The sequence below is a fragment of the Schistocerca nitens genome, chromosome 10 (genome assembly GCF_023898315.1).
Source record: "Schistocerca nitens isolate TAMUIC-IGC-003100 chromosome 10, iqSchNite1.1, whole genome shotgun sequence".
In the NCBI taxonomy this organism is placed as follows: Eukaryota; Metazoa; Arthropoda; class Insecta; order Orthoptera; family Acrididae; genus Schistocerca; species Schistocerca nitens.
In genome coordinates this window covers 38,726,200-38,737,521 of record NC_064623.1, presented here as the reverse complement: position 1 = coordinate 38,737,521, position 11,322 = coordinate 38,726,200, and positions in this window count along the sequence as shown.

Genomic DNA, 11,322 nt, shown 5'->3' with positions numbered 1-11,322 from the left:
TAATAGCGAATACCCTGTTCAAGAATCACAAGAGGAGGAGGTATACTTGGGAAAGGCCGGGAGATACAGGAAGATTTCAATTAGATTACATCATGGTCAGACAGAGATTCCGAAATCAGATACTGGACTGTAATGCGTACCCAGGAGCAGATATAGACTCAGATTACAATATAGTAGTGATGAAGAGTAGGCTGAAGTTCAAGACATTAGTCAGGAAGAATCAATACGCAAAGAAGTGGGATATGGAAGTACTAAGGAATGACGAGATACGTTTGAAGTTCTCTAACGCTATAGATACAGCAATAAGGAATAGCGCAGTAGGCACTACAGTTGAAGAGGAATGGACATCTATAAAAAGGGCCATCACAGAAGTTGGGAAGGAAACCATAGGTACAAAGAAGGTAGCTGCGAAGAAACCATGGGTAACAGAAGAAATACTTCAGTTTATTGATGAAAGGAGGAAGTACAAACATATTCCGGGAAAATCAGGAATACAGAAATACAAGTCGCTGAGGAAGGAAATAAATAGGAAGTGCAGGGAAGCTAAGACGAAATGGCTGCAGGAAAAATGTGAAGACATCGAAAAAGATATGATTGTCGGAAGGATAGACTCAGCATACAGGAAAGTCAAAACAACCTTTGGTGACATTAAAAGCAACGGTGGTAACATTAAGAGTGCAACGGGAATTCCACTGTTAAATGCAGAGGAGAGAGCAGATAGGTGGAAAGAATACATTGAAAGCCTCTATGAGGGTGAAGATTTGTCTGATGTGATAGAAGAAGAAACAGGAGTCGATTTAGAAGAGATAGGGGATCCAATATTAGAATCGGAATTTAAAAGAGCTTTGCCGGCCGCGGTGGTCTCGCGGTTCTAGGCGCGCAGTCCGGAACCGTGCGACTGCTACGCTCGCAGGTTCGAATCCTGCCTCGGGCATGGCTGTGTGTGATGTCCTTAGGTTAGTTAGGTTTAAGTAGTTCTAAGTTCTAGGGGACTAATGACCACAGCAGTTGAGTCCCATAGTGCTCAGAGCCATTTGAACCATTTTTTAAAAGAGCTTTGGAGGACTTGCGGTCAAATAAGGCAGAAGGGGTAGATAACATTCCATCAGAATTTCTAAAATCATTGGAGGAAGTGGCAACAAAACGACTATTCACGTTGGTGTGTAGAATATATGAGTCTGGCGATATACCATCTGACTTTCGGAAAAGCATCATCCACACAATTCCGAAGACGGCAAGAGCTGACAAGTGCGAGAATTATCGCACAATCAGCTTAACAGCTCATGCATCGAAGCTGCTTACAAGAATAATATACAGAAGAATGGAAAAGAAAATTGAGAATGCGCTAGGTGAAGATCAGTTTGGCTTTAGGAAAAGTAAAGGGACAAGAGAGGCAATTCTGACGTAACGGCTAATAATGAAAGCAAGGCTAAAGATAAATCAAGACACTTTCATAGGATTTGCCGACCTGGAAAAAGCATTCGACAATATAAAATGGTGCAACTGTTCGAGATTCTGAACAAAGTAGGGGTAAGCTATAGGGAGAGACGGGTCATATACAATATGTACAACAACCAAGAGGGAATAATAAGAGTGGACGATCAAGAACGAAGTGCTCGTATTAAGAAGGGTGTAAGACAAGACTGTAGCCTTTCGCCCCTACTCTTCAATCTGTACATCGAGGAAGCAATGATGGAAATAAAAGAAAGGTTCAGGAGTGGAATTAAAATACAAGGTGAAAGGATATCAATGATACGATTCGCTGATGACATTGCTATCCTGAGTGAAAGTGAAGAAGAATTAAATGATCTGCTGAACGGAATGAACAGTCTAATGAGTACACAGTATGGTTTGAGAGTAAATCGGAGAAAGACGAAGGTAATGAGAAGTAGTAGAAATGAGAACAGCGAGACACTTAACATCAGGATTGATGGTCACGAAGTCAGTGAAGTGAAGGGATTCTGCTACCTAGGCAGTAAAATAAGCAATGACGGACGGAGCAAGGAGGACATCAAAAGCAGACTCGCTATGGCAAAAAAGGCATTTCTGGCCAAGAGAAGTCTACTAACATCAAATACCGGCCTTAATTTGAGGAAGAAATTTCTGAGGATGTACGTCTGGAGTACAGCATTGTATGGTAGTGAAACATGGACTGTGGGAAAACCGGAACAGAAGAGAATCGAAGCATTTGAGATGTGGTGCTATAGACGAATGTTGAAAATTAGGTGGACTGATAAGGTAAGGAATGAGGAGGTTCCATGCAGAATCGGAGAGGAAGGGAATATGTGGAAAACACTGATAAGGAGAAGGGACAGGATGATAGGACATCTGCTAAGACATGAGGGAATGACTTCCATGGTACTAGAGGGAGCTGTAGAGGGCAAAAACTGCAGAGGAAGACAGAGACTGGAATACGTCAAGCAAATAACTGAGGACGTAGGTTGCAAGTGCTACTCTGAGATGAAGAGGTTAGCACAGGAAAGGAATTCGTGGCGGGCCGCATCAAACCAGTCAGTAGACTGATGACAAAAAAAAAAAAAAAAAAAAAAATGACGCACATCTGCCGAATTCCGTGTCCAGAGTACTCCGCTGTGTCATTACGTTTAAGTGAGTAATAGGAGCAGACATGTTTAGGGGTATTTGAATGCAACAGAAAATGGTGTTCACTGTACAATTCCTTGTATTTGAGGAACAGATACGTCAATCTATGTCAAAATGGTTCAAATGCCTCTAAGCACTATGGGAGTCAACATCTAAGGTCATCAGTCCCCTAGACTTCGAACTACTTAAACCTGACTAACCTAAGGACATCACACACATCCATGCCCGAGGCAGGATTCGAACCTGCGTCCGTAGCAGCAGCGCGGTTCTGCGAACTATGCCACTTGCATATGCCAGAGTTGATCAATCATAGTCACTGATAAGAGTTGACGTTCCAGTCTCTCAGCAAGGACAGTGTGACAGACAGGGAAACAGTCAAACAGCTTCTGTGTCAAGGATGGTCAAGCTAGCACTGGCAGTATGTGGTCTTGCATTATTTTGTTGGAAGAAAGGGGATTCTGCAGATTGGTCACAGCCAACGACTTTAACACAACAGAAGCGTGATGGTTGCTGCCCAGTATGAGACTGAGATGTGAGCATCTTGCGTGCTCAATGGCACACACCATCGTGACGCCAGGTACACGGCATGTACGACGATCAGGAACACAATCTGAAAATATTCTTCCTTTCAGACCCTCCACACATCCATACTGTCAATGTGATTGTGGCATACACCTACCAAACATGCATACGTCCAGTGTGACTGCCACGTATGTACAATATCGATGACTTGCTTTACTATCGATATAGTCTGCGTGGCACGAACCGCTCTGGCAACTTGTGGAGATACTTCCGCCAGCTGTCGGCGGAACATCGATAAAGAGGCAGGCGGGAACACTATCAAAGTGTGTGGAATTTGTGGTTCTGTCCCAAATGCTTGGCTTATGGAGACAGTGCTTGGTGGCTGCGACTTAGGTGCATGTGTTTATTATGGAGGAAGTTTGTCATAATGATAACGGGCAGGAACGATCTGTGTGCACTTTAAAGAAGTTTCTTATCTTCAAGACAACGTTCAGAACACTTTTTTATTAAACACAAGTAGCCTTATCGTCTTCAGATCCGTAACATTATGCATTTACATATATTACATCAATCATCGTTATTTTTGCTAGACAGCACGAGCGAGAAAATGCGAATTCTACATTTAGATACATTCAAAAACTTTTTTAGGTTTATGTCATGTTAAATTGTCCATTCATTACTCAAGTCATATTAATACTTAAAATGGAGTGTGTGGATGACTGTCATATATACACACACTTAAAATGTTAATGCGGCATGAGTAACAAATGCACAACTGAACATTCAATGAACAACCGAAACAGTTTTTGTATGTAACTGTACTAAAGAGCCAAAGAACCTAGTACAACTGCCTAATACCCTAGAGGACCTACGCGGCAGGCAGGAGTGCGGCAAACCGACGTGTCAAGGATTGGACTAATGTCTGAAGTAGTGCTGGGGGGAATTGGCACCATGATTCTGCAGGGCTGTCCATAAATCATTAAAAGTACGAGGGAGTGGAAATCTCTTCTGGAGACGTTCCAAGGCATTTCAGATATGCTCAATAATATTCATGTCTGGGGAATTTGATGGCCAGCAGAAGTATTTAAACTCAGAAGAGTGTTCCTGGAGCCACTCTGTAGCAATTCTGGACGTGTAGGGTATCAGACCAGACAGGATCTGATCATACAGGATCATTACGGACATGTCACCTGTCAGAGTCGTATATAGACGTACCAGGGGTCCCATATCACTCAAACTGCACACGCCCCACACCGTCACAGAGCCTCCAACAGCTTAAACAGTCCCCTGCGACATGCAGGGTCCATGGATTCATGAGGTTGTCTGTATACCCGTACACGCCCATCCGCGCGATACAAGTTGAAACCAGACTCGTCCGACGAGGCAACATGTTCCCACTCATCAACAGACCAATGTCGGTGTTGACGGGCCCAGGCGAGGCGTACAGCTTTGTGTTGTTCAGTCATCAAGGGTACACGAGTGGGCCTTCGGCACCAAAACCCCGATGTTTCGTTGAATGTTCCGCACGCTGACTCTTACTAATGGCCCTGCAATGAAATCAACAGCAATTTGCGGAAGGGTTGCACGTCTGCCACGTTCAACGATTCTCTTCAGTCTTCGTTGGTCCCGTTCTTGCAGGATCATTTTCCGACCACATGATTCGGAGATCTGATGTTTTACCAGTTTCCTGATATTCACGGTACACTCCTGAAATGGCCGTACAGGAAAATCCCCACTTCATCGCTACCTCGGAGATGCTGTGTCCCCTCTCACGTGCGACGACTATAACACCACGTTCAAACTCACTTAAATGCTGATAACCTGCCACTGTAGCAGCTGTAAGAGATCTAAAAATCGCACCAGTCACTTGTTGTCTTACACTCCTGGAAATTGAAATAAGAACACCGTGAATTCATTGTCCCAGGAAGGGGAAACTTTATTGACACATTCCTGGGGTCAGATACATCACATGATCACACTGACAGAACCACAGGCACATAGACACAGGCAACAGAGCATGCACAATGTCGGCACTAGTACAGTGTATATCCACCTTTCGCAGCAATGCAGGCTGCTATTCTCCCATGGAGACGATCGTAGAGATGCTGGATGTAGTCCTGTGGAACGGCTTGCCATGCCATTTCCACCTGGCGCCTCAGTTGGACCAGCGTTCGTGCTGGACGTGCAGACCGCGTGAGACGACGCTTCGTCCAGTCCCAAACATGCTCAATGGGGGACAGATCCGGAGATCTTGCTGGCCAGGGTAGTTGACTTACACCTTCTACAGCACGTTGGGTGGCACGGGATACATGCGGACGTGCATTGTCCTGTTGGAACAGCAAGTTCCCTTGCCGGTCTAGGAATGGTAGAACGATGGGTTCGATGACGGTTTGCATGTACCGTGCACTATTCAGTGTCCCCTCGACGATCACCAGTGGTGTACGGCCAGTGTAGGAGATCGCTCCGCACACCATGATGCCGGGTGTTGGCCCTGTGTGCCTCGGTCGTATGCAGTCCTGATTGTGGCGCTCACCTGCACGGCGCCAAACACGCATACGACCATCATTGGCACCAAGGCAGAAGCGACTCTCATCGCTGAAGACGACACGTCTCCATTCGTTCCTCCATTCACGCCTGTCGCGACACCACTGGAGGCGGGCTGCACGATGTTGGGGCGTGAGCGGAAGACGGCCTAACGGTGTGCGGGACCGTAGCCCAGCTTCATGGAGACGGTTGCGAATGGCCCTCGCCGATACCCCAGGAGCAACAGTGTCCCTAATTTGCTGGGAAGTGGCGGTGCAGTCCCCTACGGCACTGCGTAGGATCCTACGGTCTTGGCGTGCATCCGTGCGTCGCTGCGGTCCGGTCCCAGGTCGACGGGCACGTGCACCTTCCGCCGACCACTGGCGACAACATCGATGTACTGTGGAGACCTCACGCCCCACGTGTTGAGCAATTCGGCGGTACGTCCACCCGGCCTCCCGCATGCCCACTATACGCCCTCGCTCAAAGTCCGTCAACTGCACATACGGTTCACGTCCACGCTGTCGCGGCACGCTACCAGTGTTAAAGACTGCGATGGAGCTCCGTATGCCACGGCAAACTGGCTGACACTGACGGCGGCGGTGCACAAATGCTGCGCAGCTAGCGCCATACGACGGCCAACACCGCGGTTCCTGGTGTGTCCGCTGTGCCGTGCGTGTGATCATTGCTTGTACAGCCCTCTCGCAGTGTCCGGAGCAAGTATGGTGGGTCTGACACACCGGTGTCAATGTGTTCTTTTTTCCATTTCCAGGAGTGTATATAGGCATTGTTGACCGCAGCGCCGTATTCTGGCTGTTTACATATCTCTGTATTTGAATACGCGTGTTTATACCAGTTTCCTTGGCGCTTCAGTGTAAATTCCTCATTTGTACCGTCTAACAAAAATAATGGTGCTGTATCTGTAAATGCTTAATGTTACATATCTAAAAGACGACTGTTGTACCCATCGAAACTGGTCAATATTTTTGAATGCGATCTTGGCTGAAAAAAATTTCTTTAAATACTTCTTTTGGAGCAGAGTTGAATCTAGTAGAACTGTGCCAGCCCTGTCAGTGTGCAGTACGTGTCGTTGTTGTAGCTACTGTTTGAAAGGTGCTGAACACGCAGCCACTTCAACGACAGCTGTCACTGTTTGGAATTAACGGTGACCAGCTTACTTGGTGAACTCAGGTACTTCTGTGGATTGTAAATCACCACCCTTGTTACGTAGTGCCTAATTGATTGACTGCCTATACTGTTAGCTAAAGCGGGTACCTTACCTTATTGCACATATCAGTACCTGTTATTCATTGTTCTGTTCAAGATTGATCAGCAAGTGGCAGAAATTTTAGTAGTTGTGGTATGTGATTCAAGTGTTTGCTCTGGTCACGCGACCTGTCTTGAGTGAACTTCTGCACCAATTCATTAAGCCATTTATCTTCATCTCTTACGTGTTATCTGTTGTATGAATTACCTAATCACGTTTTCTGAATTTCAAGTTGTCGCTTGCTCATTTCTGTCGCGTTACGGAACGTGTAATCAAATGTGGCCTTTGACTGTTAACATGCAATATACAGCTGAATGTGGCCAATAAAAGTATAACCTTTGGAATTCAAATCTTCAAGGTTGATTGTTAAGTTGTAAAGTGACACATATCATGCATGCATTGAATTCTGATACTGTTTTATCTTACAGCATGAAACGGGACTGCTCTTGCTGTCTATTCTCAACCGTTGTTCATGGAGTTTCCGTCTATTTGTTCATGCGTTCAGTGAGTAGGAGCTATTTTATGAATTGGTGTGTTCTTGCCGTTGATGGCGGCCACTGTTGCTTCAAATTAAGGCATATTTACTGAATTGTCTTTCATTTATTTGCTTTTGCTAAACCTGAATTAGGCTGAAACTTCCTGGCAGATTAAAACTGTATGCCCGACCGAGACTCGAACTCGGGACCTTTGCCTTTCGCGGGCAAGTGCTCTACCATCTGAGCACACTCCGCTGCAGAGTGAAAATCTCATTCTGAAAACATCCCCCAGGCTGTGGCTAAGCCATGTCTCCGCAATATCCTTTCTTTCAGGAGTGCTAGTTCTGCAAGGGTCGCAGGAGAGCTTCTGTAAAGTTTGGAAGGTAGGAGACGAGATACTGGCAGAGGTAAAGCTGTGAGGACCGGCCGTGAGTCGTGCTTCGGCAGCTCAGATGGTAGAGCACTTGCCCGCGGAAGGCAAAGGTCCCGAGTTCGAGTCTAGGTCGCGCACACAGTTTTAATCTGCCAGGAAGTTTCATATCAGCGCACACTCCGCTGCAGAGTGAAAATCTCATTCTGAATTAGGCTCATTACTGTCTTCTCGTCTCTCACTGCTTGGTAAGATTTCTGTAGATATTGACTTGTGTCACTGCTGTGGCATTAGTTCGTGTATTCTTTGAGGCAAAGGTTTATGGCCTCGCACTTTGTCACTGGAGCCTGGGGCGGTTTTCTCATGTAAATCTTGTTGTTAAAAGCCAAGTACTACGATAGAACAGCTACGAGTAATACTACTATTTGCTACTTTGTCTGTTTAAACAAAAACTTTTTCGGGTGTGACTAGTACCATCAGCCCAGCTTTAAAAAAAATCATGTTACAATTTATTTTAAAGGATTAATTTCATCATTTGCTATTTTTTCCTTTCTTTATTATTTTGTGGGGACAGTTATTGAAAGAGTTATTCTACCATTAATTGTTTCTAGTTTGCTCTAAATTCAAAGTGGAGGACTATTTCTTTTTTAAATTTATTCACTTATAAATTTTATGTGACAAGTTTAGTATTTTTCTTTAGTGTGTGCTTGATCGCATGGTAATCACTAGTCCAAACTAATTCATGAATTTTAGAAGATGGTTGAAATCAGCTGTATGTTTGGCAGTTGACAGCTGTAATACTGAATTGATCCACACTGTTGTGTATGTCTTGTAACGTCTACACTACCAAAGTTTTGTTTGGTTAAATTCTAATTCTGGTAAAAGCTTCCACAAAATTTTGATATCTCTACTTTGTATAAAGTGGTCTGTTGGATTTTGTAAATGATCTCTGTTAACCCTTTAACTGCTCTGGACGTGTTAACGAGCGCGCATTTGTACCTGTCCCTGGGTGCTCTGAACGTGTTCACGCCAGCCACCAGTCCTTCTACCTGGTACTCTGAACGTGTCTACGCGTAGACACGTTCAAAAATGCTGCAGAGTGGCTCTAGACTCTCCTGGCCGCAAACTCCCCAGGCATGAATATTATTGAGCATATCTGGGATGCTTTGTAGCGTACTGTTCAGGAGAGATTTATGGACAGCCCTTTAGAATTAATGGCGTCAGTTCCCTCCAGCACTGCTTCAGACATTAGTCGAGTCCATGCCACGACGTGTTGCAGCACTTCTGCGTGTTCTCGGGGGACCTATACGATACTAGGCAGGTAGAGCAGTTTCTTTGGCTCTTCTACACCTACATGGATACTCTGCAAATCACATTTAAGTGCCTGGCAGAGGGTTCATCCAACCACCTGTATCTTTCAGTACGAGCTCTGATTTCCCTTGTTTTATCGTGGTGATCGTTTCTCCCTGTGTAGGTCGGTGTAAACAAAATATTTTCGCATTCGGAGGATAAAGGTGGTGATTGAATTTTCTTTTAATAATGTCCAGTCCAAATCCTGTATCATTTCAGTGACACTCTCTCCCACATTTCACGATAATTCAAAACGTGCTACCTTTCTTTGAACTTTTTCGATGTACTCCGTCAGTCCTATCTGGTTAGGATCCCACACCACGCGGCAGTATTCTAAAAGAGGACGAACAAGCGTAGTGTAAGCAGTCTCCTTACCAGGTCTGTTATGTTTTCTAAGTGTCCTGCCAATAAAACGCAGCCTTTGGTTAGCCTTCCCCACAACATTTTCTATGTTCTTCCAATTTAAGTTGTTCGTAATTGTAATTCCTAGGTACTTAGTTGAATTTACGGCCTTCAGATCTGACTGATTTATCGTGTAAACGATTCCTTTTAGCATGTGGATGACCTCACTCTTTTCCTTATTTACGGTCAACTGCTAGTTTTCGCACTATTCAGATATCTTTTCTAAATCATTTTGCAATTTGTTTTGGTCTTGTGATGACTTTATTAGTCGATAAACGACAGCGTCATCTGCAAACAACCTAAGACGGCTGCTCAGATTGTCTTTCAAATCGTTTATATAGATAAGGAACAGCAAAGGGCCTATAATACTACCTTGGGGAACGCCAGAAATCACTTCTGTTTTACTCGATGACTTTCCGTCAATTACTACGAACTGTGACCTCTCTGACAGGAAATCACAAATCCAGTCACATAACTAAGACGATATTCCATAAGCATGCAATTTCACTATAAGCCACTTGTGTGTTACAGGTTCGAAAGCCTTCCGGAAATCCAGAAATACGGAATCGTTCCGAAATCTGTTGTCAATAACACTCAACACTTCATGCGAACAAAGAGTTAGTTGTGTTTCACAAGAACGGTGTTTTCTAAACGTATGTTGACTGTGTGTCAATAGACCATTTTCTTAGAGGTAATAATGTTCGAACACAATGGTCCAAAATCCTGCATATCGATTTTTAATAATATGGGTCTGTAATTAAGTGGATTACTCCTACTACCATTCTTGAATATTGGTGTGACCTATGCAACTTTCTAGTCTTTGGGTACAGATCTTTCGTCGAGCGAACAGTTTCGTATGGCTGTTAAGTATGAAGCTAATGCATCAGCATACTCTGAAAGGAACATAATTGATATAGTCTGCACCACAAGACTTGCTTTTGTTAAGAGATTTAAGTTGCTTTACTACTTCCAGGATATTTACTTCTATGTTACTCGTGTTGGCAGCTATTCTTGATTCAAATTCTGGAATATTTACTTCGTATTCTTTTGTGAAGGCATTTCGGAAGTCTGTGTTTAGTAACTTTGCTTTGGCAGCTCTGTCTTCGATAGTCTCTCCATTGCTATCGCACAGAGAAGGCACTTATTGTTTCTTGCTGCTAACATATTTCAGATACGACCAGAATCTCTTTGAGTTTTGTGCCAGGTTTCGAGAGAAAAGTTTCATTGTGGAAACTGTTATAAGCATCTCGCATTGAAGTCCACACTTAATTTCGAGCTCCTGTGAAAGATCGCCAATCCTGGGTATTTTGCCTCTGTTTAAATTTAGCATTTTTGTTTCTTTGTTTCTGCAACAGTGTTCTGAGCCGTTTTGTGCACCAAGGAGGATCGGCTCCGTCGTTTTTTAACTTATTTGGTATAAATTTCTCAATTGCTACCGGTACTATTTCTTTGAATTCAAGCTACGTCTGATCTACACTTATACCATTAATTTGGAAGGAGTGGAGATTGTTTCTCAAGAAGGCGTCAAGTGAAGTTTTATCTACTTTTTTGAATAGGCACATATTTCGTTTATTTTTGGAGGATTTGGGGGTTACAATACTCAGTCTCGCTACGACAACCCTGTGTTTACTAATCCCTGAATCAGTTTTGATGCTCGTTACTTTAAACATGTATTTTCGTCACCATATCGAGGGTAAATTAAAGTCACCACCAACTATTATCGTATGAGTCGGGTACGTGTTTGAAATCAAACTTTCAGCAACTGTATCATCTGAATTGGGAGGTCGGTAAAAGGATCCAATTATTATTTT